Source organism: Chiloscyllium plagiosum, unplaced genomic scaffold (assembly GCF_037043375.1).
Source record: "Chiloscyllium plagiosum isolate Xiang-an unplaced genomic scaffold, Cpla_swu_hap1 HiC_scaffold_9, whole genome shotgun sequence".
NCBI lineage: Eukaryota > Metazoa > Chordata > Chondrichthyes > Orectolobiformes > Hemiscylliidae > Chiloscyllium > Chiloscyllium plagiosum.
Genome location: NW_028270147.1, coordinates 123,841,072 through 123,867,557, shown reverse-complemented (window position 1 = coordinate 123,867,557; position 26,486 = coordinate 123,841,072). Strand labels below are relative to the sequence as shown.

Genomic DNA, 26,486 nt, shown 5'->3' with positions numbered 1-26,486 from the left:
TGGGGTTAGAGGCCCCTGTGTTTTGTGAGATTGGAGCCCCTATAGATCAGTAATTCTGTGAAGATTTAAAATAAATAGGATAAACGTGGGTGCACATTAAAAGTGAACAAGGGATTTGGGGAGAAAAGGGAAGTAAACAGAAAGAAGCCATATCAGCGTGGAAAAAGGTAGATAGGAAAAAATGGGAAAAAGCCATGCAATCATCATGGAAACAAAACTGTATTAAAAGGGGAATTAATCCATTAACTGAGGAAGGATCTGAACTAGATTGGACAGAACTAAAATGCAAATATGAAGCACATGATTTAGAAGCAGAACTGGAATTGGCTCGGGAGAAAATAAAACAAAGTAAAGATTCAGAACCCTTGCTGAAATGTCAGGGGCCCCAAAGAAAAGGGAAACCGGTGAATAAACAACAGACTGCAACTGTAGCCGCGCAGGACCAGACTGATGACAAAGACAGTTCCTTATACCCCACCTCTCCCAAAGACCCTTTACTAAAGAATCCTAATCCATGTGTGGATGAGGAATGAGACACTGATTCTGAGGAGGAAATATTTTACGCCTCCCGTCCTGTCAGCCGACTTCCTCCGGGTCCCCCCTCAAAACTCACCCACAGTACGGCCAAGGCAAACACACTGCATAAAAAACATTGCCTGAACTCCCCACCCCACTCTGAGGATCAACGTGCCAAGAGCCATGCACGCCCCCCAATGAATCATTTGTCACTGATAAGTGAACTTAAGGCCACTGATTTTGATCAAATCTAACTGCTGCTTTTAAAAGCAGCTCGTACTCTTTAACCAGATGGTGAAATGAATTGATGCCCTGCTGAAAGAACCGAAACCTTGCTAGTTTTTCAAAAAAGAAGTATTTCTGTTCAACTTTAAAACAACCAGAAGTGCAAGTTGAATTCAAACTAATACAATTTAAAATTCCGATGAGAAGGATTAGGCCAACATACAGGCTGGCAATTCCAACCCTGCCTCCTAATTAGTAATTACAGACAGTCTGTGGCATTCTACTGGTACCGTGGATTCACAACATCCCAATGGATCTTGGGGTCCTCCACTGTATCCTCCCCAACAGTCCACAATGTCCTTTACTCCCTATACATCCTCTCACTAGTCTTCTATGTCTCCCCCAGCCACTCGAGTTCCCCAACAATCACACATTTGTTTCAACCGTAATCAACCTGGACATTGGTCCAAGAACTGCCCTTTCCCAAAGCAGCCTCCGGTTGATCACTGGAGTGGAAGCAGCTGGCAACCTCTTGGTCACCCTCCCCAGGGACCTCAGCAGGTTTGCCCTTTTATTGCACAAAACCCTTTTCTATCCTTGACACCTGTGCTACAGCGGTTCTTACCCAGCAACATGACTCCTCTTGGTGCCCTGTTGCCTATTACTCCACTAAGATTGACCTTGTTTGCTCAGGGTATGCCTTCCTGCACCCAGATTCTCCCCACTATCCATCCTATGGCATTGGCTGCCTCTAATATAACTTTACATCAAAATGTAGAAGTCTGTACCTCGCATTCCGTGGTATCCTTGCTTACTTCTAAACAGACTCAACACCTAACTGCTGCTCATCTAAGTTGCTATGAGATTTCATTACTTCAGAATCCACTTCTCCCCTTTAAATACTGCTGTTACATTAACCACACTACATTTGATGGTTCTTCTTCTATATCTCCAGAGGGCAAACACATGTCAGGATATGCGATTGTCACTTTGTCCCATACAACAGAAGCTTATTCCGTCGATCCACCCTGCTCCGCCCAGCAAGCTGAACTCCTTGTTCTCACTTGTGCCTGCATACTTGCTGAAGGAAAGTCAGCTCATATCTATACTGATTCCCTTTGGATGTGCCCATGATGAACTCTGGCAGCAGCACAGCTTCCTTACCTCATCAGGAACCCCGATCCTCAATGCTGCCTCTGTTGCTAATCTCCTCAGTACAAGTCAACTTCCCTTTCAATTGGCAATTATCAAATGTTCGGCTCACTCCTCTGATGCTGCCAATGTCATTAAAAGCAACAATGCCGCTGACACAGCTGCTGAGAAACCAGTTTTTGGGCAAAACAAGCAGCTTCAAATTGCCAAATTTGTCAAAACATTAATCTCGGGAAAGGAGTGAAGTGTCCCCCAGGTGAAATGCCCTTGCCAAGTGCACCTTCTGACACTATCCAGTGAGATTTTAGACAGTCACTTAGATGCCATTGTTATGATATTGCTGAGTGGCAATTAATGCATTTAATAAAGGGTTGGAGTTTATCCCTGTACTGACTGACAGCAACAACTACTTGTAAAATTCTGTTAAGGGAAATCATACCCTGATTTGGAATACCATTAACGGTCTATTCCGATAATGGCTCCCACTTCTGTGCGGAGCTAACCAAGCCACTATGTAAGAGTTTGAATACAAATCAGAAATTCCATTGTGCGAAACATCCCCAAGCAGCGAGAATTGTAGAAAGAGCCAAATGTAATTTAAAAGGTCAGCTAAGCAAGTTGGTAGAAGAAATTGGCCTTCATTGGCTGCAAGTACTCCCAAATGCTCTTTTTAATATGAGAAAACCATGACATAGAAAAAGACGGGATTCTCAGCGGCTGAACTGAGATACGGAAAGCCCCTGAGGACTCCCTGGTCTGCACCATTAACTCGCCAACACCCTGTTGAAGGGCATGTCATGGCAGAAGATATGCACATGTACCTGATTAAGCTGACCAAAGCATTGCAGTCGTATCATCAACAGGTCAAAGCAGCCTATCGAGTACTAGGGAAGGAAGATGAAAGAGTTCCAACATTGAAAAACGTCAACCCTGGTGACTACGTATGATTGAGAGACTTTAATCATCAAAAATTGGGCCCTTGCTGGAAAGGTCCTTATCAAGCTTTTCTGACAACTGAAACTGCAGTAAAAGTAGAAGGATGTTCAACATGGGTCGACAAAGGACATTGCAAGCGTGTATCCCCCTCACAGTCCTGTGTTAGTACTGATACAGGTATCCGACGAAAACCGAACCCAAGTACATCCGTCCAGATGTAACTGACCTATCTGTGATATCTCAGACTGGCTAAACTCCAATGTAACTGTATAAATGAAACCTGTACTAATACCATTTGAAGTTATGAATGCAGCTGCCCAGCTGAAGATCAGTTAAACTGCTCACATGTTGTATCCAAACATCACTCTCGACCTTATTGTCATCCTCGCAGCACTTCCATGCCAGCCATCATGAGATGGCACAATTCCATAACCTCAGCCACTCCATCAACCGAAAACTGTTACTTTGAAATGTTTGTCTGTTCCCCTCTCAAAATGAACCGTACAGATTGCAGTATTGAGCACATAGTACCGAAATCACCAAACCCTCAGCCACCTATTCCCATGAGACAGACAACCTATGCCTTCTCGATGGCATCTTCTCCTATCCGACCTACACCACTGACAGAAATACCTTTACACAGGTTCCTCAATTATCCGATAATCAGATTTTCTGAAGGTGATCTTAAGGTCCTGACAGAAACATTACGTCAAAGAGCGGTTTCAACCCTGATCACGTCTTCTGTTTACAGGTACAATGATTAAAAGCAAACCCGGCTCACTGAAATGCTGCCGAGGACAGTCCTGACCAGACCAGGCACCATCTTCAAATGACTGACCTCCTGTCCTCTCTCTCTCTCTCCCCCAACACTCACCCTGGAGGTCCACACAGGGGTGAACCCCAAACCCTCCATTCCCAGATTATCGCTCCAACATTGCCCTGTACAGGGCAGAGGCGGAACCTGTCAAAAGGTTGTGTGCTATTTGGAGACTTATCCCACAAAGGCAGCAGCAGTCTTCCTGTTGGTGTACAGTCCGGCTGCTCCACAGGTGGGGTGGGTGGGGCGTGCTCAGGGGTTCGGACGGTAGGTAGGGATCAATGGGAGTGCAGGGTTCGGGGAGTGGGATTGGGGCCAGGCGGTGGGGCGTGGACAAGGTTGGGGGCGGCAATGGGGCTGCTGGGTGGGATCGGACGGGGTTGGAGTTGGGTGGAGGACGTGGTTGGGGTTGGGCAGGCAGGTTCCCACGTGCAATGTGCTTTTGCTGAGTCTCCTGAATGGGGAACAGACTTCACAGAAAACTCCGCGCCCCAGAGGAAATCACTTAACCAAATAATCAATTATCCGAATGAAATAGCGCCTGCCCATCTCGTTCGGATAACTGAGGTTCCACTGTATACAGTTCCTATATTCAGTAGCTACTGTAATTAAGACGACAAGCTGGAAAGATGAACAAAGACCAAAAATACTATGTACTCCCAATCTCCCATCTGTTACCAATGGTTTCTTTATTCAAGCTAAACCCGCGATCCATGTGTTATTTGCTCACTCTTCCATCATTCTGATGTCCAATGTATAAATGGGACTCACACACTTATGCAACCCCTCACTTATGATGGCAAAACCCATTCGGCAGAAGAAGCACGTCGCTGGGTGAAGTGCACAAACAAACGTCAAGGACTCAACGTTAACGTTGTTCCGCGGTTAGAATGGTGCGTTGAAAGAACTTCCGGTACCCACGACATGGGGAAAGTGAAGCCAGCACTGTGTAAAAAGGTTATCAAAGACACTGGTCATACTCCTGCTCTTCATCCACTAATACACTTGGACAACCAAACGTTTGATAGCACCCGCTATTTACAAGATTCAGCTCTCGCCCTGAGTGGACTCATCATTCACTCACAGAAGTGCGCCTTTGGAACTCCTTTCAGCCTTCATTGGTGATCTGAAAACAAAGGCTACCCATATTTACCCAATGACTGGTACGAATGTTGTGACCCAGTACAAAATTTACCACTTTTTACCCTCCACCATGAAGTACCTGAGGTAGATGATGAATAGAATGCCTACCAACATGCGAAGCAGTATGGAACAAAAAGGAGAGGAAAAACAAATGGGACTTAGACAACTTCTTCCATCAACAAACCTGGTGATCCAAGTTGCTGGGAGGACTTATTCCTGGCTGGGATGTTGAGATGGCCCGAGATCAGATAAGTGACCTTGCATACGACATCGAAAAACTTGCCAACTCAACTGCCCACGCTTTGAAGCTGGTGAACAAAGAGTTACAGGAGACCCGGATGGTAACACTTCAGAATTGGCTCGTGCTAGATTTCCTCCTTGCTAAAGGAGGCGCTTGTTCTGTTATTGGCCCGCAATGTTGCACCTACATCAATGATTGCTCTGAAGATCTTTTGGACAACTTAGATGTTATCAACAAAACGGGTCAAGATGCAGGGAAGACACCTGCTGCACCATCGTCCGATCCATATGGATGGAGTATTACTTGCTGGCTTTGGTCGGTGTGTGGAACGTACTGATAGTCCCCAGTCTCATCCTAGGAATATACAGTGTCGTCCACTTATGCATGGAATGGACCGTACATTGCTTTTCGCCTAAGCCAAAGAGGAATCTTGTGAATCGACCCTTGTCTATCCCTGTAGCTCCACATCCGAATTTCTATGCTGAAATCCAGTATCTTTCTGACTCTGATCCTCTGGACAATGACTCGCAAGAGGAAGCACTCAAATTATTGAGAATACAAATCGACTGAATGGACTAATTATACTTGTATGAGCTGTGTAGTTGCCATGAAATGATAAAAGGAGGGAATGGGAAAGTTTATAGCCTTAAAACTTGTCCTTAAACATTTTGACTAAATGTAATGTTGAATTATAGAACACATTTGTTGCACAGTAGAAAATAAACAGGTCAGCCAGGGAGGCGCCAGGCCACAAAAGGGGGAACCCAGGATGTGCAGAAGGTGGCACAGTGGCACAGTGGTTAGCACTGCTGCCTCACAGCGCCAGAGACCCGGGTTCAATTCCCGCCTCCGGCGACAAACTGTGTGGAGTTTGCACGTTCTCCCCGTGTCTGCGTGGGTTTCCTCCGAGTACTCCGGTTTCCTCCCACAGTCCAAAGATGTGCAGGTCAGGTGAACTGGCCATGCCAAATTGCCCGTAGTGTTAGGTAAGGGGTAAACGTAAGGGTATGGGTGGGTTGTGCTTCGGCGGGGCGGTGTGGACTTGTTGGGCCGAAGGGCCTGTTTCCACACTGTAAGTAATCTAATCTAATCTAATCTGTTCTCACCAAGTGGTAACAGGATGCGCCAAGGCAATTAAGAACATTTGCTGAATCTGTGTAAACAGGACACAGAGTGATAACATTCACGGGTGTTCACTTGTGAAATTAATGACAGTGTTTGATTCTGATCTCCGACTTGGTATCATCCTGCAAGCATGTCAAAAGCCTTGTAATTAGTGGTCAGGTCATATCAATTATACTGGATTCTTATTACCCTTGCAAGACAGGCAGACAGAAAGGGAAAAACATTATTCTGTTATAGTCCCTAACCTGGGCGTTCAAAAAGACACTAGAGAGAGAATGAGTGAAGAACATTTTAATGCTGAGATTGCCAAAGCCAATAGAAAATTAACTCTTTGTGGTTTGGTTCAAATGCACGCTTACTTGCTGTGGATTCAATACAGAAAATAGGTGCAGGAATAGGCTATTCGGCCCTTCGAGCTAGCACCACGATTTATTACAGCCATGGCTGATTATCCACAATCAGTAACCTGTTCCGGTCTTATCCCCATAATCCTTGTTTTAAATTTAATTGCATTTTGGGACTTTATGATTATTTTGAGTAACCATCGCTGATTATGAAATGCAAACTCTGTAAAAGGTAATATTGATGAAGCTTTAACTTACTTGCTGTTCTTACAGACCAGGACTGCCCCACTGTCAATTCTAACGAGATGGATCTTATGTCCTATTTGAATTTGAATCACAACTCTGAAAAGAAAAAATGCCTCATTCGAAACAAATGAATCATTTAAAATACGACCTTACAGTAACAATTTAGCCTCAGGCTCAGAATGATTCTTTTCTTAAGATAAAAAGCAAGAGTCTGCTCCTAGCTGAAAAATTATTCTCACTCTAACGTTGAAGAGATTCTGACACAATCTATGAGGAAGCCATTTTTTACAGTCAAAGTTTGCCCTCCTCGCTAAGAAGCCATTTTGTAAAACATGATACCTGACATGCGAGCAATCCAAGGTTACCTTACAACTTCTCCCGCTTAGACTGGTGCCTCCTTATAGTAGGGACTTGTCTCACTAACAGGCACCTGACTCGGCTGAATCTGTTTTTCCCACCTGATGAATGGCTACAGGCCTGTGGGAGTGATCAATTAGGCACACACAGACCTGTCAATTAACTTCTCTTCCTTTTGAATTATTGCCTTTCCAATGTTGTCTGTCTAATTAAGTGCTTAAATCTAATTAAATGCAGTGTTTTTGTAAAAGTTTGTATAAAGGAACCCTGTTGGTGACAGAAGGAGAAAGTAACCTGCGGGGGCTCTTCAAGGCAGAGCTGGTCGCTACTCTGCTAAGGTTTTAGAACCTTAGCTAGCCTGGCTAATAGGTACCAGTGTTATGTTGTAACAGTGATGCTATTGGTAAATAAAGGGGAAGACTAAAATTAAACTAAACTGTCTGTAAGAGGTTTTTTATTCCAGACTCAAAAGAGTATGATTGCCGGGACAAACCAAGAGAGGCTTACAGGTCTGAGCCCACAAGGGATTCCCTGGACCATCTCAAATCTGTACTTTAACATCAGTGCCTGCTAATTTTCATATAACATATGTTGTTGCCTCAAATCTGTGCTCATCTTTCCCAAATTCTACATGAATCCTTCCAATCAAGTTTGCGATTTGCCACATTTTTGAAATGACTCTTATCCAAGTCACATCCAACATGATGACAGAAGTAAATTGTTTTCTTTCTTCGTTTCAATCTACACACATCTCCGTCTACCACACAATTCTCCTAAAATACCTCTCCACTGGTATCCAGCTCGCAGCTCAGGGGCTGTTCTCATTTAGTCCTAATTCTATGGATGTGTTTGTAGATCAAAGAAGCCAATCAATTTAACCTTTATTCCCTCCTCCTCCTCAACTATGACAGTTATTGAACAGCTCCTTCAAAAAAAAACCTTCCATCTAAAAGAACAAAGGCAGATATATGGGAACACTACTACCTGCAAATTCCCCTTGTGGGAAATAGAACCCACTCACTTCAATCATTTCAGTCCGAGACAAGATCTAAATCAGCAGTATCGTTTATTATACTCTTGCAAGAGTGGTGCCTATAAGTTAGGCACATCAAGTTTAATGAGTACACAACTTATATACAATTCATTTCTCTTTCCCTCTTCCCATTGTTCCTCCCCTGTTTACATCTCCCACTACTCTAAACCCAGCTATTTACCTCTTGCCTCATCCCGCCTTGGGCAGAACAAAGTACAAGTTTTGCTTGGCCATTTCATCACATCCTGCTGTGGTCCACTGTTATACATCCTCCTCCACTGCCATCTTTGCTTGCTAAAGCAACATTTCCTTCCATACTTTGCCCATACTGAGCCTGTTGACCTCTTGATTGTGTTTTTTTATTGTTTTTACAGAAGCAGGAAACAGATGCTTGTAACTGTGCATACAAGCATATCCAGCTTAACCTACACCCACTCCCCTCACAGCACCTTATCTATTTGTCTGTAATATCTACCATTGTTTGCAGGCACATTTCATTCTTGTATGCACATTTTAGCTAATGCAAAAGCAATTATATATTTCCTTTACATAGTTTTCATTCTTGTTAACTCAGCTCTTGGCTGAACAATTATACGCTAGTGTGAGTTCATTTACCTTACATAAGTAATTATGATTGCCGAAGTAACACTGCTTTACCTATATCCCACACCCTTCAAGCCACTCATCATCCTCACTTAGAAATATACTGACACTCCTTAACTATCACTGGTTCAAAATCCAGGAACTTCACCCAAGGGCACTGAGGGTCAACCTACAGCACACATACTGCAGTGGTTCAAGAAGGCAGCCCACTACCACCTATTCAAAGGTAACTAGGTATGAACAATAATGCTGGCCCAGCAGCGACACCCACATCCCCTACATTTTTGTTTTCCGTAATCACAGATGAGCAGGGATTTCCTGCAACTGTAGATTAAAGTAATTGCTTTGAATCCAGTCTCCATTGCAATAGCAGGTGAAGCCAGTCTGGACAATCTTGGTGTCAGATTTGACTCTGAGAGGAGCTCCGAGCCTCACAGTGCTGTTCTCTCTGAGACTGAGCCGTTCCATTTTGAATTGCCTGCGATCCAAAGACTCGTGCACCGTGGCCGGCCATACCGCGCCTGCGCAACGATATATTGGCCGATAGAGGCGCGCCTGCGCACGACACCAGGCCGGTAATCCCACGTCTGCTCAATGACACCGCGGTCCGGCCGTACCGCGCCTGCGCAACGACAACAGGCCGATCATCCCACGCCTGCGCAGTGACACCGCCGCCGGTTGTACCGAGCGGCAAACCCACAGCTTTCTCTCAAACGTTATCCCCGCTGTCGCGGTCAACACCGGAGCCGGCATCGGCGGGTTCACCCACCCAAACCCCCCAACCGGTATAACAGACACCCGCACGAAAAAAACGCGAGCGTATGGAAAACCCTCCCCTACTGAGGTAAAAGGGGGAATTCGTGCAAGGCAACGGAATTGGTCGCACTCCAATTATTATAAATTTTAAATAAAAGTACAACTTGAAGACGCGGTTCCACTTCAGTCTGTTGAACTTTCTTTTACCGAATAAGCGGTGCAGTAGTAAAGTCAGAGGGTGGTGGGTTACTCTTCAGAGGGTCGGTATGGATTTATTGGGCTGAAGGGCCTGTTTCCACTCTGTTGGGAATCTAACCTAAAGTACCAAGACACGGTCTCATTGCCGCCATGTTGAGGGGCAAGACCAGAAGGGGCGGGGCTGACCACATGAGTAAAGACACGTGATGGACTGCATGACGTCAGTGGCCCCGCCTCCAGCAGCACTGATGAATCAATGAACTCTTCCCTGGGAAGTAGTGACCATAATATGATTAAATTCTACTTTCAGTTTGAGGAGTGAAAAGTGACTAGTGTCTGCAACTTAGTTAAGACAGTTATGAGGATATGAGAGTTAGGCTAGCTAAGGTGAAGGGGCAATAAACCGGAGAGGAATCCATTAGCAGCAATCATGGGAGAGAAATTGTGAATTGGAAAATTGTATAAAAGCTAAACCTTGCAGTCACATTTGCCTGTATCTTGTACAAATGAAGCCTGCCGTAGCATCTACAAGTATGATATAGGTCAGGAAAAGTTGGGAGAAAGGAACTCAGCGAGTTTTGAGAAGATTTGTAGCTCAGGTTGAGGTCCTGGATGTAGGTTTGCTCACTGAGCTGGAAGATTCATTTTCTGCCATACTAGGTAACGTCATCAGTGAGCCTCCTGATGAAACACTAGTGGCATAGCCTGCTTTCTATTTATGTGTTTAGGTTTCCTTAGGTTGGTGACATAATTTCCTGTTCTTTTTTCTCAGAGGGTGGTAAGTGGGATCCAAGTCAATGTCTTTGTTGATAGAGGTCCAGTTGGAATGCTTAGAAGCATGGCATTCCAACTGGAACTCTATAAACAAAGACATTGACTTGGATCCCATTTACCAACCCCTGAGAAAAGAACAAGAAATGACATCACCAGAGGAAATGGCATCACCAACCCAAGGAAACCCAAACACAAAAATAGAAAGCGGACCATGACACCAGTACTTCATCTAGAGGCTCACTTATGATGTTACCTAGTATGGTGATGAAATGTCTGAAAATGAACCTTCCAGCTCAGCGAGCAAACCGACACACAGAAAGGAACTCAAGAAAATTGCAATCAGTGGAGGAAGAAGTAACAAAAGGCAGAGTGGTGAATGTGATCTATATGGACTTTAGTAAGACATATGACAAGGTTGCCCATGGGAGACTTGTAGCAAGTTTAGATCTCATGGAATGCAGGGAGGACTAGACATTTGGATATAGAATTGACTTGAAGGGAGGAGATAGAGGGTGGTGGTGGAGAGTTGCTTTTCAGACCTAGAGGCCTGGGACCAGTGGATTGCCACAAGGATCAGTGCTGGGTCAACAGCTTTTCTTCATTTATCCAAATGATTTGGAAGTGAATGTGGAAGGTGTAGTTAATAAGTTTGCAGATGACACCAAAATTGGAGGTGTAGTGGACAGCAAATAAGTTTACCTCAGATTACAATGGGATCTTAATCAGATGGGCCAATGGGCTGAGAAGTGGCAGATGGAGTTTAATTTAGATAAATGCGAGGTGCTGCATTTTGGAAAAGCAAGTCAGAGCATGACCAAAACACTTAATGGTAAAGTCCTTGAGAGTGTTCCTGAACAAATAAACCTTGAAGTGCAGGTTCATAGCTCCTTGAAAGTAGAGTCATTGGCAGATAGGATAGTAAAGAAGGTGTTTGGTATGATTTCCTTTATTGGTCAGAGAATTGAGTATAGGAGTTGGGAGGTCATGTTGCGGTTTTACAAGATATTGGTTGGGTCACTTTTGAAATATTGCGTGCAATTCTAGTCGGAGAAAGTGAGGTCTGCAGATGCTGGAGATCAAAGTTGAAACTTTATTGCTGGAACAGCACAGCAGGTCAGGCAGCATCCAGGGAACAGGAGATTCGACGTTTCGGGCACAGGCCCTTCTTCAGGAATGAGCAGAGAGTGTTCAGCAGGAGAAGATAAAAGGTAGGGAGGAGGGACTTGGAGGAGGGGAGTTGGAAATGTGATAGGTGGAAAGAGGTCAAGGTGAGGGTGATAGGTCGGAGTAGGGTGGAGGCGGAGAGGTCAAGAAGAAGACTGCAGGTCAGGAAGGCGGTGCCGGGCTGGAAGGATCCGGCTGAGACAAGGTGGGGGGAGGGGGGATGAAGAAACTGGTGAAGTCCAAGTTCATCCCCTGCGGTTGGAGGGTTCCCAGTCGGAAGATAAGACGCTCCTCCTCCGACCGTCGGGTTGTTGTGGTTTGGCGGTGGATGAGTCCAATGACCTGCATATCCTCGGTGGAGTGGGAGGGGGAGTTGAAATGCTGTGCCACAGGTTGGTTGGGTTGGTTCGTCCGGGTGGCCCAGAGGTGCTCCCTGAATCGCTCCGCAAGTAGGCGGCCTGTCTCCCCAATATAGAGGAGGCCACACCGGCTGCAGCGGATGCAGTAGATGATGTGGGTGGAGGTGCAGGTGAATCAGTGGCGGATATGGAAGTTTCCCTTGGGGCCTTGGAGAGAAGTGAGGGGGGAGGTGTGGGCGCAAGTGTTGCACCTCCTGCGGTTGCAAGGGAAGGTGCCGGGAGTGGTGGTTGGGTCGGTGGGGGGTGTGGATCTGACAAGGGAGTCGCGGAGGGAGTGGTCTCTACGGAAAGCTGATAGGGGAGGGGAGGGAAATATATCCTTGGTGCTGGGGTCTGTTTGGAGGTGGCGGAAGTGACGGCGGATGATGCGCTGTACATGGAGATTGGTGGGGTGGTAGGTGAGGACCAGTGGGGTTCTGTCCTGGTGGCGGTTGGAGGGGCGGGGCTCAAGGGCGGAGGATCTCCAGCATCTGCAGACCTCACTTTCTCCTCGAAGATTTCAACCTACTGCGAATCCTCTTACAAGGATGCCTTCCTTGAAGAAGCTCTCTGCCTCTCTCTACAAAGATCTCAGTGAGTCCCTCTCTCACTGCACACCCCAGGTCATCTCCTCTGCACAGAAGCTCTTCAACCATATTCTGAAGCAGACTCGTTACCACAGCCATGTCTCCTTCCTCAGCACCTGCCTACGGAACCGACTGATCCCCCATGGACTCCAGATCACCTTCCGACCAACACAATTTGGACCCAACCAGGACTACCAGTACCTGCAACAAATCCGCAGCCTCCAGCAACGGACCTCCCTCCGGATCCTCCGCTCCACGCTTGCAGCCATGCGCCGGTACCTACATTCCCTGCAGCTCGACCTACCCCAGCTCAGGACAACTCTCTCACAGACCTGTAAAGGACCTCTACTGTTCTTCATTTACAGAAGAATCCATAGACTGAACAAACAGTTCTTTCTAGCCATTTCGGAAATTAAAGGCAGTAAGTACCAAAAACTTTCATGCACTTACCCCCAAACTCCGGATTCCTCAACCGTTCCAGAAACTTCCATCGGCCTCCGAAACCAGTCCGGCGCCATTACACACGCGGCCGCTACAGCGCCCGCGGCAATAGCCGCAGACGCCACCGACGATGACGTCACTTCCGCCCCCACCGACCTCGCAACCTTCATGATCGCGGCCCAAACAACCGCCTCCGGAATCGCCGCACAGACAACCTGCTCTGCGATCGTCATGAAGACAATCACCAACAGATTGGCGACCTCCGCGGCTACGGGGAAGAACTCTGTCTGCGTGGTCGCCGCAGCTACTTCCGCCCCCAGTGACGTCAGCAATCTACGTTTGGACCACATCGCCGCATGTCTCCGCCCCCCCGCCGCGTTCCGTCACCACGCCTGACCCCGCCCCCCCGCCGCGTTCCGCCACCACGCCTAACTCCGCCCCCCGGCCGAGTTCCGTCACCGCGCCTAACCCCGCCCCCAAGCCGCGTTCCGCCACCACGCCTAACTCCGCCCCCCGGCCGAGTTCCGTCACCGCGCCTAACCCCGCCCCCACGCCGCGTTCCGTCACCGCGCCTAACTCCGCCCCCCGGCCGAGTTCCGTCACCGCGACTAACCCCGCCCCCCCGCCGGTCTCTATCACCATGTCCAACTCCGCCCCCAAGCCGACCTCTGTCCCCGCCCCCAGGCCTAACCCCGCCCCCACATCCAGCTCCAGCCCCACATCCAGCTCCAGCCCCACACCAGGTCCTAGCTCCCAGCCCTGCCGTGTGTTCACCATCCCTCCAGACTTGCCCCTCTCTGAGGATGAAAGATCAGTCCTCAGCAGAGGTCTCACCTTCGTTCCCACACGTTCTCGGGTCAATGAATTCAATACACGGAGCGACACCGAACAATTCTTCCGCCGCCTTCGCCTCCGTGCCTTCTTCTTCAATCAAGACTCTCGCCCACCCTCTGACGACCCCTTCTCCCACCTCCAACACACCCCGTCCACCTGGACACCCCGTGCTGGCCTCCTACCTGCCCTCGACCTCTTCATAGCAAACTGCCGCCGCGATATTAACCGCTACCTGAACTCCCACACTCCCCCCACCCACTCCAACCTCTCACCCTCGGAACGCGCAGCCCTCCACTACCTCCGTTACAACCCCAACCTCACCATCAAACCAGCTGACAAGGGAGGCGCAGTAGTAGTTTGGCGCACTGACCTTTACACCGCTGAGGCCAAACGCCAGCTCGCAGATACCTCCTCCTACCGTCCCCTTGACCATGACCCCACCCCCCACCACCAAACCATCATCTCCCAGACCGTCCATAACCTCATCACCTCAGGGGACCTCCCATCCACCGCCTCCAACCTCATAGTCCCACAACCCCGAACCGCCCGTTTCTACCTCCTGCCCAAAATCCACAAACCTGACTGCCCCGGACAACCCATCGTCTCAGCCTGCTCCTGCCCAACCGAACTCATCTCGGCATACCTCGACACGGTCCTGTCCCCATTAGCCCAAGAACTCCCCACCTACGTTCGTGACACCACCCACGCCCTCCACCTCCTCCAGGATTTCCGCTTCCCCGGTCCCCAACGCCTCATCTTCACCATGGACATCCAGTCCCTGTACACCTCCATCCCCCATCACGAAGGACTCAAAGCACTCCGCTTCTTCCTTTCCCGCCGTACCACCCAGTACCCTTCCACCGACACCCTCCTTCGACTGACCGAACTGGTCCTCACCCTGAACAACTTTTCTTTCCAATCCTCCCACTTTCTCCAAACAAAAGGAGTAGCCATGGGCACCCGCATGGGCCCCAGCTATGCCTGCCTCTTCGTAGGGTATGTGGAACAATCCATCTTCCGCAACTACACTGGCCCCACCCCCCATCTTTTCCTTCGCTACATTGATGACTGTATCGGCGCTACCTCGTGCTCCCACGAGGAGGTTGAACAGTTCATCCACTACACCAACACCTTCCACCCGACCTCAAATTCACCTGGACAGTCTCGGACTCCTCCCTCCCCTTCCTAGACCTTTCTGTTTCTATCTCAGGCGACCGAATCAACACGGACATCTACTACAAACCTACCGACTCCCACAGCTACCTGGACTACACCTCCTCCCATCCTGCCCCCTGTAAAAACGCCATCCCATTCTCCCAATTCCTTCGTCTCCGCCGCATCTGCTCCCAGGAGGACCAGTTCAAAATACGTACAACACAGATGGCCTCCTTCTTCAAGGACCGCAATTTCCCCCCCGACGTGGTCGACGGTGCCCTCCACCGCATCTCCTCCACTTCCCGCTCCTCCGCCCTTGAGCCCCGCCCCTCCAACCGCCACCAGGACAGAACCCCACTGGTCCTCACCTACCACCCCACCAATCTCCATGTACAGCGCATCATCCGCCGTCACTTCCGCCACCTCCAAACAGACCCCAGCACCAAGGATATATTTCCCTCCCCTCCCCTATCAGCTTTCCGTAGAGACCACTCCCTCCGCGACTCCCTTGTCAGATCCACACCCCCCACCGACCCAACCACCACTCCCGGCACCTTCCCTTGCAACCGCAGGAGGTGCAACACTTGCGCCCACACCTCCCCCCTCACTTCTCTCCAAGGCCCCAAGGGAAACTTCCATATCCGCCACTGATTCACCTGCACCTCCACCCACATCATCTACTGCATCCGCTGCAGCCGGTGTGGCCTCCTCTATATTGGGGAGACAGGCCGCCTACTTGCGGAGCGATTCAGGGAGCACCTCTGGGCCACCCGGACGAACCAACCCAACCAACCTGTGGCACAGCATTTCAACTCCCCCTCCCACTCCACCGAGGATATGCAGGTCATTGGACTCATCCACCGCCAAACCACAACAACCCGACGGTCGGAGGAGGAGCGTCTTATCTTCCGACTGGGAACCCTCCAACCGCAGGGGATGAACTTGGACTTCACCAGTTTCTTCATCCCCCCTCCCCCCACCTTGTCTCAGCCGGATCCTTCCAGCCCGGCACCGCCTTCCTGACCTGCAGTCTTCTTCTTGACCTCTCCGCCTCCACCCTACTCCGACCTATCACCCTCACCTTGACCTCTTTCCACCTATCACATTTCCAACTCCCCTCCTCCAAGTCCCTCCTCCCTACCTTTTATCTTCTCCTGCTGAACACTCTCTGCTCATTCCTGAAGAAGGGCCTGTGCCCGAAACGTCGAATCTCCTGTTCCCTGGATGCTGTCTGACCTGCTGTGCTGTTCCAGCAATAAAGTTTCAACTGCAATTCTAGTCCCCTTCCTATCGGAAGGATGTTGTGAAACTTGAAAGGGTTCAGAAAAGGTTTACAAGGATGATGCCAGGATTGCAGGGAGTTGGATGGAGTTGTCCTGCTCGCCTTTAAACAATCCCCAAACCTCAAACAGATCATTGTCCGTAGCAAACTGCCTGGCTTTCAGGACAACTCCATACGATACTGTCACGGTAGACGCTGCAAGACGTATCAGAGGGTGGACATGGATACCATCATTACACGTGGGGACACCTCCCACCATGTACATGGCAGGTACTCGTGTGACTCAGCCAACGTTATCTATCTCATATGCTGCAGGCAAGGATGCCCTGAGGCATGGTACACGGGTGAAACTAAGCAGAGGCTACGGCATTGGATGAATGGGCACTGCACAACAATCAACAGATAGGAGTGTGCCCTTCCAGTTGGAGAACATTTCAGCGGTTCGGAGCATTCGACTTTGGACCTTCGGGAAACCATCCTCCAAGGCGGACTTTGGGCCAAGCAGCAGCGAAAAGTGGCCAAGCAGAGGCTGATAGCTAAGTTCGGTACTTGTAGGGATGGCCTCAACTGGGACCATGGATTCATGTCACACTGCAGGTGACCACCATTGCACTATATGCACACACATATGCACGTTCTCTCACAGACACTCACAAGGCCACCCACCCACCCACATACACACACACAAACCCACATACACATGTACATTTGTGGGGTGAATTTGTACTTGCAGAGTTACATCATAGACCCAGGTCTCTGGCGCTTTGAGGCTGCAGCACTAACCACTGTGCCACCGTGCCACCGTGCCGCCCCTTCGCATATAGAGAATTGGAAATAGTCCACATAGATTTGTGATGGGTAATTTCTAACTAACAAACCAAATGCATTAACTAAAATAGTTGATAGGACGTATAGTCTTAACAACTTTCAGAAATACGCAATAATTTTCCGCAAAACAGTCTGCTGACCAAAGTTAAAACCCATGGGATTGAAGATTAATGTTTGACTCGGTTAGGAGACTGGTGACAGACGACAGGGAAAAAAAAAACACATTTTGAATGGTATTCAACAAGGATTCTGTGACGAGGCCTGAACAGCATACAAATGCTGCAGGAAGGATAGAAAGGGAGGCAAGAGAGGACGGGGAGTGGCATATTTGATAAGGGATAGCAATACAGCTGTACTGAGGGAGGATATTCTTGGAAATACATCCAGGGAAGTTATTTGGGTGGAACTGAGAAATAAGAAAGGGTTATGACTTTATTCAGATTGTATTGTAAACCCTCTGATAGTCAAAGGGTAATTGAGAATCAAATTTGTCAGGAGATTTCAGCTATCTGTAAGAATAATAGGGTGGTTATGGTAGGGGATTTTAACTTTCCAAACATAGACTGGGACTGCCATCATGTTAAGGGTTTAGATGGAGTGCAAGTTGTTAAGTGTGTACAAGAAAACTTTCTGATTCAGTATGTGGATGTACCCAGTAGAGAAGGTGAAGAACTTGACGTACTCTTGGGAAATAAGGCAGGGCAGGTGACTGAGGTGTCAATGGGGGAGCATTTTGGGCCAGCAACCATAATTCTAATAGTTTTAAAATAGTGATGGAAAAGTATAGACGAGATCTAAAAGATGAAGTTCTAAACTGCAGAAAGGCCAATTTTGACGGTATTAGGCAAGAACTTTCGAAAGCTGATTGGGTACAGATGTTCGCAGGTAAAGGAACGACTGGAAAATGGGAAGCCTTCAGAAATGACATAACAAGAATCCAGAGAAAGCATATTCCTGTGAGGGTGAAAGGAAAGGCTGGTAGGTATAGGAAATGCTGGATGACTAAAGATATTGAGTGTTTGATTAAGGAAAAGAAGGAAGCATATGTCAGGTATAGACAGGATCGATCGAGGGAATCATGAGAAGAGTATAAAGGAAGTAGGAGTATACTTAAGAGGGAAATCAGGAGAGTAAAAAAGGGACATGAGATAGCTTTGGCAAATAGAACTCAGGAGAATCCAAAGAAATTTTACAAATACATCAAGGACAAAAAGGTAACTAGGGAGAGAATAGGGCCCTTCAAAGATCAGCAAGGCAGCCTTTGTGTGGAGCTGCAGGAGACGGGGGAGAAACTATTTTGCATCAGTATTTACTGTGGAAAAGGATATGGAAGGTATAGAATGTAGGGAAATAAATGGTGACATCTTGTGAAATGTCCATATTACAGAGGAGGAAGTGCTGGATGTCTTGAAACGCATAAAGGTGAATAGATCCCCGGGACCTGATCAGGTGTACCCTAGAACTTTGTGGGAAGCTAAGGAAGTAATTGCTGGGCCTCTTACTGAGATATTTGTATCATCGATAGTCACAGATGAGATGCTGGAAGACTGGAGACTGGCTAACGTGGTGCTACTTTTTAAGAAAGCTGGTCAGGATAAACCAGGGAACTATAGACCAGTGAGCCTGACGTCGGTGGTGGGCAAGTTGTTGGAGGAAATCCTGAGGGACAGGAGGTATATGTATTTGGAAAGGCAAGGACTGATTCGCGATAGTCAACATGGCTTTGTGCGTGGGAAATCATGTCTCACAAACACGATTTAGTTTTTTGAAGAAGTAACAACGAAGATTGATGAGGGCAGAGCGGTAGACGTGACCTATATGGACTTCAGTAAGGCATTCAACAAGGTTCCCCATGGGAGACTGGTTAGCAAAGTTAGATTTCACATGGACAACTAGCCATTTGGATACAGAACTGGCTCAAAGCTAGAAGACAGAGGGTGGTGGTGAAGGTATGCTTTTCAGAGTGGAAGTCTGTGACCAGTGGAGTGTCATAAGGATCAGTGCTGGGTCCACTACTTTTCGTAATTTATATAAATGATTTGGATATGAGCATAAGAGGTACAGTTAGTAAGTTTGCAGACGACACCAAAATTGGAGGTGTGGTGGACAACGAAGAAGGTTACCTCAGATACAACAGGATCTTGATCAGATGGGCCAATGGGCTGAGAAGTGGCAGATGGAGTTTAATTCAGATAAATGTGAGGTGCTGCATTTTGGGAAAGCAAATCTTAGCAGGACTTATACACTTAATGGTAAGGCCCTAGGGAATGTTGCTGAACAAAGATACCTTGGAGTGCAGGTTCATAGCTCCTTGAAAGTAGAGTCACAGGGAGAAAGGAAAGAGAAGGTGTTTGGTATGCTTTCATTTATCGGTCAGAGTATTGAGTACTGGAATTGGGAGGTCATGTTGCAGCTGTATAGGACATTGTTTAGGCTGCTGTTGAAATATTGCATGCAATTCTAGTCTCCCTCCTGTCGGAAAGATGTTGTGAAACTTGAAAGGGTTCAGAAAAGGGTTGGAGGATTTGAGCTATCGGGAGAAGGAAATGAACAGCAGAGTTTGTTTTCTCTGTTGATTAAATTCACCTTGTTTGCTCCTCTGAGCACCTGAAAGAAGGGGCAAGGCTCCGAAAGATTGTATTTTCTAATAAACCTGTTGGACAATAACCTGGTGTCTTTTGATTTTTGACCTTGTCCTCTGATCACATTCAGGTTATTCCCACAAGCACTGCATGTTCTTGCTTCTCCAAGTCAGTAGGTGGTGATGTTGACTATGGCTTTCACAATGGTCTCCATCAGAGAGGACCCACAAATCAGGGACAGAGACCAGAGATTGCAGGCCTCACTCTTGCTGCTCAGTCCCAGACCCGAGCACAATGGGCCCCCTGGAATCCCGAGCCCTGTGCAGAATGCAAATGGTGTGACTGATCCTGCTGATTGTTCCCAACCTCACCAGGTCTCCACAGTCACTGAGATTATTTAAATACAGCCTTTGCCTATTAGGGACCCTGATTGATGGGATACAGACCGAAATGGGTTAATAATACAGTATTGGGGGGGTTACAGATGTAGATTGTCAAGTGGAAATCTGATGTTGTGGCTCTAACAGAGATCCGGGATTGGGGATTCCTGGATACAAGGTGTCCAGTAAAGATAGGAAAGAGGGAAAACTGTGGGAAGTGGTGGGATTGATCTGGTACTAGACAGTACTGACCAACCTTAGGCCCTGAGATATGATGGAGATGAAGGGTGAACTGTGCCGGGCTTTAACTCACTGTTACCAGAGTAAAACAGGGATTACCCATTTCACAAGAATGGATCTAACAAACCAGGTGCATGTGAAACACCCACCCAGTCCCTGAGAGAGGGAGGGACAAGAACAATGACATTCTCAGACAGAGAGAATGCTAAAAATAGTATCACCCCAAGAGTGAAGGGTGGAGTGGGGATAGTGGCAGCGACATCCCCCAGAGAGTGAGGAAAGTAACACTGATACATTTAAAACTGTATTATCACAAGTGCAAATTCAAACAGACACCCATTCCGTCATACGGTGTTGAAGATGCACTGTCCTCATCAAAACACGTTTGCAAACCTCTTCATAACACGTAAGGGGAGAGAAACATTGAAAACTGTATTATCACGAGTGAGAGATGGTGCATTTAAATCTTGGACCATGATTGTAAACATTCTGAGCCGTAAACAACACTGGTGTATTGACATCATTATCTTATTAAACAACATTAAAACCTCGGCCAAACATTTTCCTGCAGACAGTGTATTTAAAATATCATGAGTCTTCCCACATTGTTGGTTTGATCAGTGACGTAGCAAGGAAGCAGCAGCTGCCCCATGAACTCCAACAAAAGAATGAGAACAGGCTCTTCATACGGAGCTGGCTCCCGAGAATCCAATTCAATAGCAGGGACCAAAGAACAAGGAACAATACAGCACAGGAACAGGCCCTTCAGCCCTACAAGCCTGTGCTGACACATTTTCGCCTTCCTCACAGAAACTGTCTTCACCTACAGGATTCATAGCCCTCTATTCCCTTCCTATTCATGCATTATTTATTTATTGAATAATTCTATTCTGTCTGCTTCCACCCCCTCCTCTGGCAGTGTGTTCCAGATACTCAACTCCCTTTGTGTAAAATACTTATCTCACACATCTCTTTTAAATTCCCCCGCCCCTTGAACCTCTGTCCCTGAGTAAGTAACGCATACACCCTGAAAAAATGCCTCATATTTTCCACGCTACCTATGCCGTTCACAACTCTGTAATCTTCTATCAGGACACACCTCATTTTCCCGTATTCCAATGAAAACAAAGCCAGTCTCTCCAACCTTTCTTCAGAACCACAATTCCCCATAACAGACAATATCCTGGTAAACATTTTATGCACCATCTTCAGAACATCCACATCCTTCTGGTAGTGTGCTGACCGGAACTGCATGCGATATTCCAAGTGTGGCCTAACTATTGTTTGATAAAGCTACAGAATAACTTGTCAATCCTTCTACTCAGTGTCCCTTCCAATGAAGGCAAGCATGCCATAAGCCTTTTTTAATGCTTTACCTCCCTGTGCTGCCACCTTCAGTGATCCGTGAACATGCACACCCAAATCTTTCTGCATATCAATACTCCAGAGAATTCTGCCATTCACTGTATAATTCCCATCTGTACATCACCTTTCAAAATGCATCACCTCACATTTGTCTGGATTAAGCTCCATCTGCCATTTTTCTATCCAAGCAGCCAACTGATCTATATCCTGCGGTATCCTGTGACAAATCTTCTCATTTTCCAGAACTCTACCAATCTTTGTATTAACCATAAACTTATTAATTAGACCAGCTATGCCCTCCTCCAATTCATTTATGTAGAACACCACTGAACCCTGTGGAGCATCATGAGTCTCCACCCTCTATTTTGAAAACTGTCCTTCCATCACTCCCCTCTGTCTCCTGTGACTAAGCCAGTTCTGTATTCAATGCTGGGAACATTTTAGACAAGACACCTTGTTGCCAGCTCGTTACTGCAACTTGACCCAGTTCATTCAGAAAGAGAAAAAGGACAATGTGCAGATTGTTGAACAGGCCCCTGCACCTGGACCTGAGGCAGGGGCCCAAGCTCCAACACACTGGCCTCACTTCACACCAATCCTCACACAGTGCGGGGTCATGAACTCAGGCCATCAATTCCTCTGGGACCGGGACAGAGTGAGAGTGTAGGGGGAATGTCCAAGAGTCAATAAGGCTTAAAGCAAGATGGAGAGAGTGTGTTGGAAAGTGTTCAATGGAGGAAACATACTTTGTGATACCAAACATGCTTTGTGATACCCAATACTGACATAGTCCACGTGTATCATAGAATGAAAAAAAGCACAATCTGGAGACAATCAAAAATCACACCAAAGTACTCCGTTTGGATATATCATTGCATGCAGGGCATTTTCATTGTGATGCGATAAGTATCCTGGTCCGAAAGCTGTTCTCTTTTTTCTCTCTCTCTCTCCCCACGATTCTCCAGATGGAGCCGGTTAGATCCTCTCAAAGCCCCAGTTTATTTGTACTGTTCAGTAATGTGGGGATGTCGATGGTGGACTGGGGTACACCTGATGAAGGAGCAGCGTTTCGGAAGCTTGTGATTTAAAATGAACCTGTTGGGCTAGAACCTGCTTTTGTGTGACTTCTGACTTTGTATTGTTCGGGCAGAGAAAAACAACTGCCTTCTAGTAACTATAGAGTACTTGCACAGCAGCTGAGGATTATGGGTAATAACTCTTTCCATTAGCCATGAATAAACCAACATTCATTCCAGTCGATTCCAGTGGGAATGATCTATCAGTTGCTTCCCAGATATTACATGGCTCACCACCGCCATCTCCAGGACAATTCGGGAAGGGCAACAAATAACCGACACGTCAACGCCCACCCCATCCCAGGAGAAATCAAAATAAATGGCATACAATTCAAATGATCAAACTGGTGAGGCTTGAATTCATCTCTTTGAAAGACTGGAGCCTCGGCCAGAAACAGAGCCATGACATGGGTGACCCTGGTTTGTCAGACTGAAAGGTGGAGTGTCCTTTGGATTATCACTGGCATCAGCAAAAAATGAATTATACTCAAAGATCTAACAAACAGCTGTCAAAGCGTGCCCCCAAACTGCAGAGAACAGCACTTGAGGCATCGCGTCCCCATCTCCATCCTTGCCTGTTGCCCTTCCCTAACTGGTGAGCGGTGGTGGTGAGCCATGAGTTTCTTGAAGAGGATCTGACAGAGGGACAAGGTGATGTCCTCGGCCTGAGCACAACTGCCTGACCTGCTGTGCTTTCCCAGCCCTACACTTCTCGACTCCAAGCACATCTATCCCTCAGGAGAATGAGCTGTGACACAGGAGGAAACGTGGGAGTGTTGGAAAGGCACCGGCAGCCTGGTCAGCCTGCAGAGGGGCAGAAACAGATTTGATGAATGAGCTGATATCGTCTGAGCTGAGATGCAGACTCAGGCTTTCAGAGCCACACAGTTTACATTATTACTGACCGTGGCTCCATGGGCAATGCTCCTGCCTCATCGTCAAAATGGTCATCGGATTGAAAGCCACCTCAGAAATGAGAGCACAGAATCCAGGCTGAGACCGAGGTGCACTGCTGAAAGTTGCACAGTCTCTGGCTCCACCATTTGACGCTCCACCACCACCACACCCCGACCACCCCCACCCCCACCTCAGAGGGTTCGACAAGATCCCATTCTGAAAAGATTCCCTCGGGTATCCTGCTCGCTATTCAACGAGTGCCAACAAAACAGATATGTCTCTTCATTCGTTTCCTGTCTGCGGGACCTCACCATCTTGTCCGGGAACGTGACTGCTCTGTGCTCACAGCTTTGACTATTCTGAGATGATTAAAAAAAAACTGCACCAACAAGAGTTATTTCCTCATTATCATGTAAAAGGGAGGAGTTAATATTTGGGGTTCAGTGATGTTTTATCAAAAAAGCAGCAACATTTTATTTTATTTCATTTTAGGTTGTTTTATATTATTTTATTTAAATTTTGTTTATCAAATTTTAGCCCGCTTGATTGGCACCACTTCCACACATATCCATTCCCTCCACACCAACATTCAGTAACATTTGTGTGTACTATCTACAAGATGCATTGCAGAAATTCACCAAAGGTCCTGAGACAACACCTTCTAAACCCATGATTACTTGAATCAAGAAGGACAAGGGCAGCATCACCCCAGCAAGTTCCTCTCCAAGCCTTCACCAGTTTGACTTGGAAACATCGTCACTGGGTCAGAATTCTGGAATTCCCTTCCTAAGGACATTATGAGTCTACCTACAGCACACAGACTGCAGCGGTTGAAGAAGGCAGCTCAGCACCATCTTGTCCAGGACAATTAAAGATGGACAGTAAAAAAGCTGGGAAAATTAAGAGTAGGCATGATTTGGGACCAGAAAGTGAGACTGTGTTGTCTCAGTTATTCCTGGATATTGATGTGATCACATCTCAAATACTGTATTGTGTGTAGTTTTGGTCTCCTTATTGAAGGAAGAATATAAATGCATTAGAGGTGTTTCAGAGGAGTTTTACCCGATTGATCCCTGGAATGAGGGGGCTGTGAGATGAGGAAGGATTGGAAAGGCTGGCCTTGTTCTCACTGGAGTTTAGAAGAGTGAGGGGTTTTCCTGTCCCACTGTATCCTCCAAATCCCTATCTGCCTCCCTCGTGTGTCGTACCCTCCTGCCCCTTACTACACATGGAATTGAACTGTGCAGTCCTGAGGCCTATAACTTCCTTCTGGAGCGAAGTCTCCAGGTATCTCCGGCACTCCCTGATATATCACTGCTTTTTCAATTCAGCCTTCATTCCAAACCCCCTGAGTGGGAGTTCCTGTAGTTTTTTACATTCACTGCAGATGTATTTACCCTGAATCATTTCAATGCAATAAAGAAATGTTGATCTTACTGACAACTGAAAAATATCCATTCCTTCATTGGACCAGTAATTGTCTTCAGTCTCTGTTTTGAAGTTTCAGTACTTTGCATTTATTAACCTTCCCTAATGGACATGTCCTGAAGCAGTCTATTTACACATTCCCTCATACGAAACAATTTCCAGATTCCTATTTTCTTGTTTACCATTTTGTTTCATTCAAACCAAGTGCACGTGCAGGCTCCCAGCAGCTGAAGTGACAGTCCCAAATCACTATGGAAAAGCAAAGGTGGACTCCTTCCCTGAGTTCACCAAACTCCCACACTGACCAAACCTCCCAGCATTCCCCTCTGTGCTGGCTGCACTCAGTGCGAGCTGCAGTATATAAGCTGCCCTGTATTTATATTGCTTCTGATTTATATCACTCCATTCTGAAGTGCTGTTGTTCAGGACCTGGGTTAAGCTCACTCATTTCTCAATCGAAAGCTTCCTTCTTTCAGCCTGAAAGAGACTTTACATGTGCAACCAGAAAATGGGACTTCAGTGCTGGAATCTGTTCTCAGGATTGATGGGCTTGATGAGTTGATTCAATGAAATAACCTCGTCTAATCTCTTCAGGGGTCGACGTTTCAGGTGTAACCCTTCTTCAGGAAGGGGGAGGGTAGGTGTGAGGGGAGTTGCAGATAAAGGGGTGGGTGGGAGCGAGGTGGTGAGGTGGGGATAGGTTGAGAAAGATAGAGTTTGACCTGATTGGTCGATGGGAGTGATGAATCCAGAATTATCCCTCCCTTCGACCAACCATGTCCTAACCTCGACCTGTCTCCACCTATCCCCACCTAACCACCCTGCCCCGGCCACTCCCTTTATCTGCAGCTCCCACCCACCCCACTTCCAGAAGAATGTTTACACCCAAAACGTTGACTTCTCTTCCTCCTGATGCTGCCTGGCTTGCTGTGTTCTCCCAGCCTCCTGCTTGTCAACCTTGGATTCCAGCATTTGCAGTTTGTCTCTAATCTCTTCAGGGGCCAGGATGAGTGTGAGGAGATTGGGTTTTGATGGAACTACCCACAGACTGAAGTCAAAAAAAGCAAAGTAAGAAAGGCAAGTTGATCAAATTCGAGAGAGCAAATTGTGAGCAAAAAGTAATTGTTACCAGTTTAGCAATTGCAAAGGAGAGAATGACCACATTGAATTGCTTCTGGTGTCATCCTCTGTGTCTGAACATTTCACAGAGCCAGCTCCACATCCTTCCATTGGCTTTGTCATTGAGAGGCAACATTTCCCTTCCCACAGGCCTTTTTAAAATGTCCTGTCCCAGGGAATCACTGAGGCAGAGAATACTTCACCTTTTCTGGGAAAGATAGAGAAATATAGGGTGTCAAGGAGC

The 26,486-nt window shown here is 47.2% G+C and overlaps 1 long non-coding RNA gene across 1 annotated transcript in view; it reads left to right on the top strand.

Annotated features, from left to right (window-relative positions):
* The window catches only part of LOC148149306 (uncharacterized), a 191,683-nt gene that overhangs the window by 110,802 nt on the left and 54,395 nt on the right, over positions 1 to 26,486 (top strand). The window lies entirely within an intron of this gene.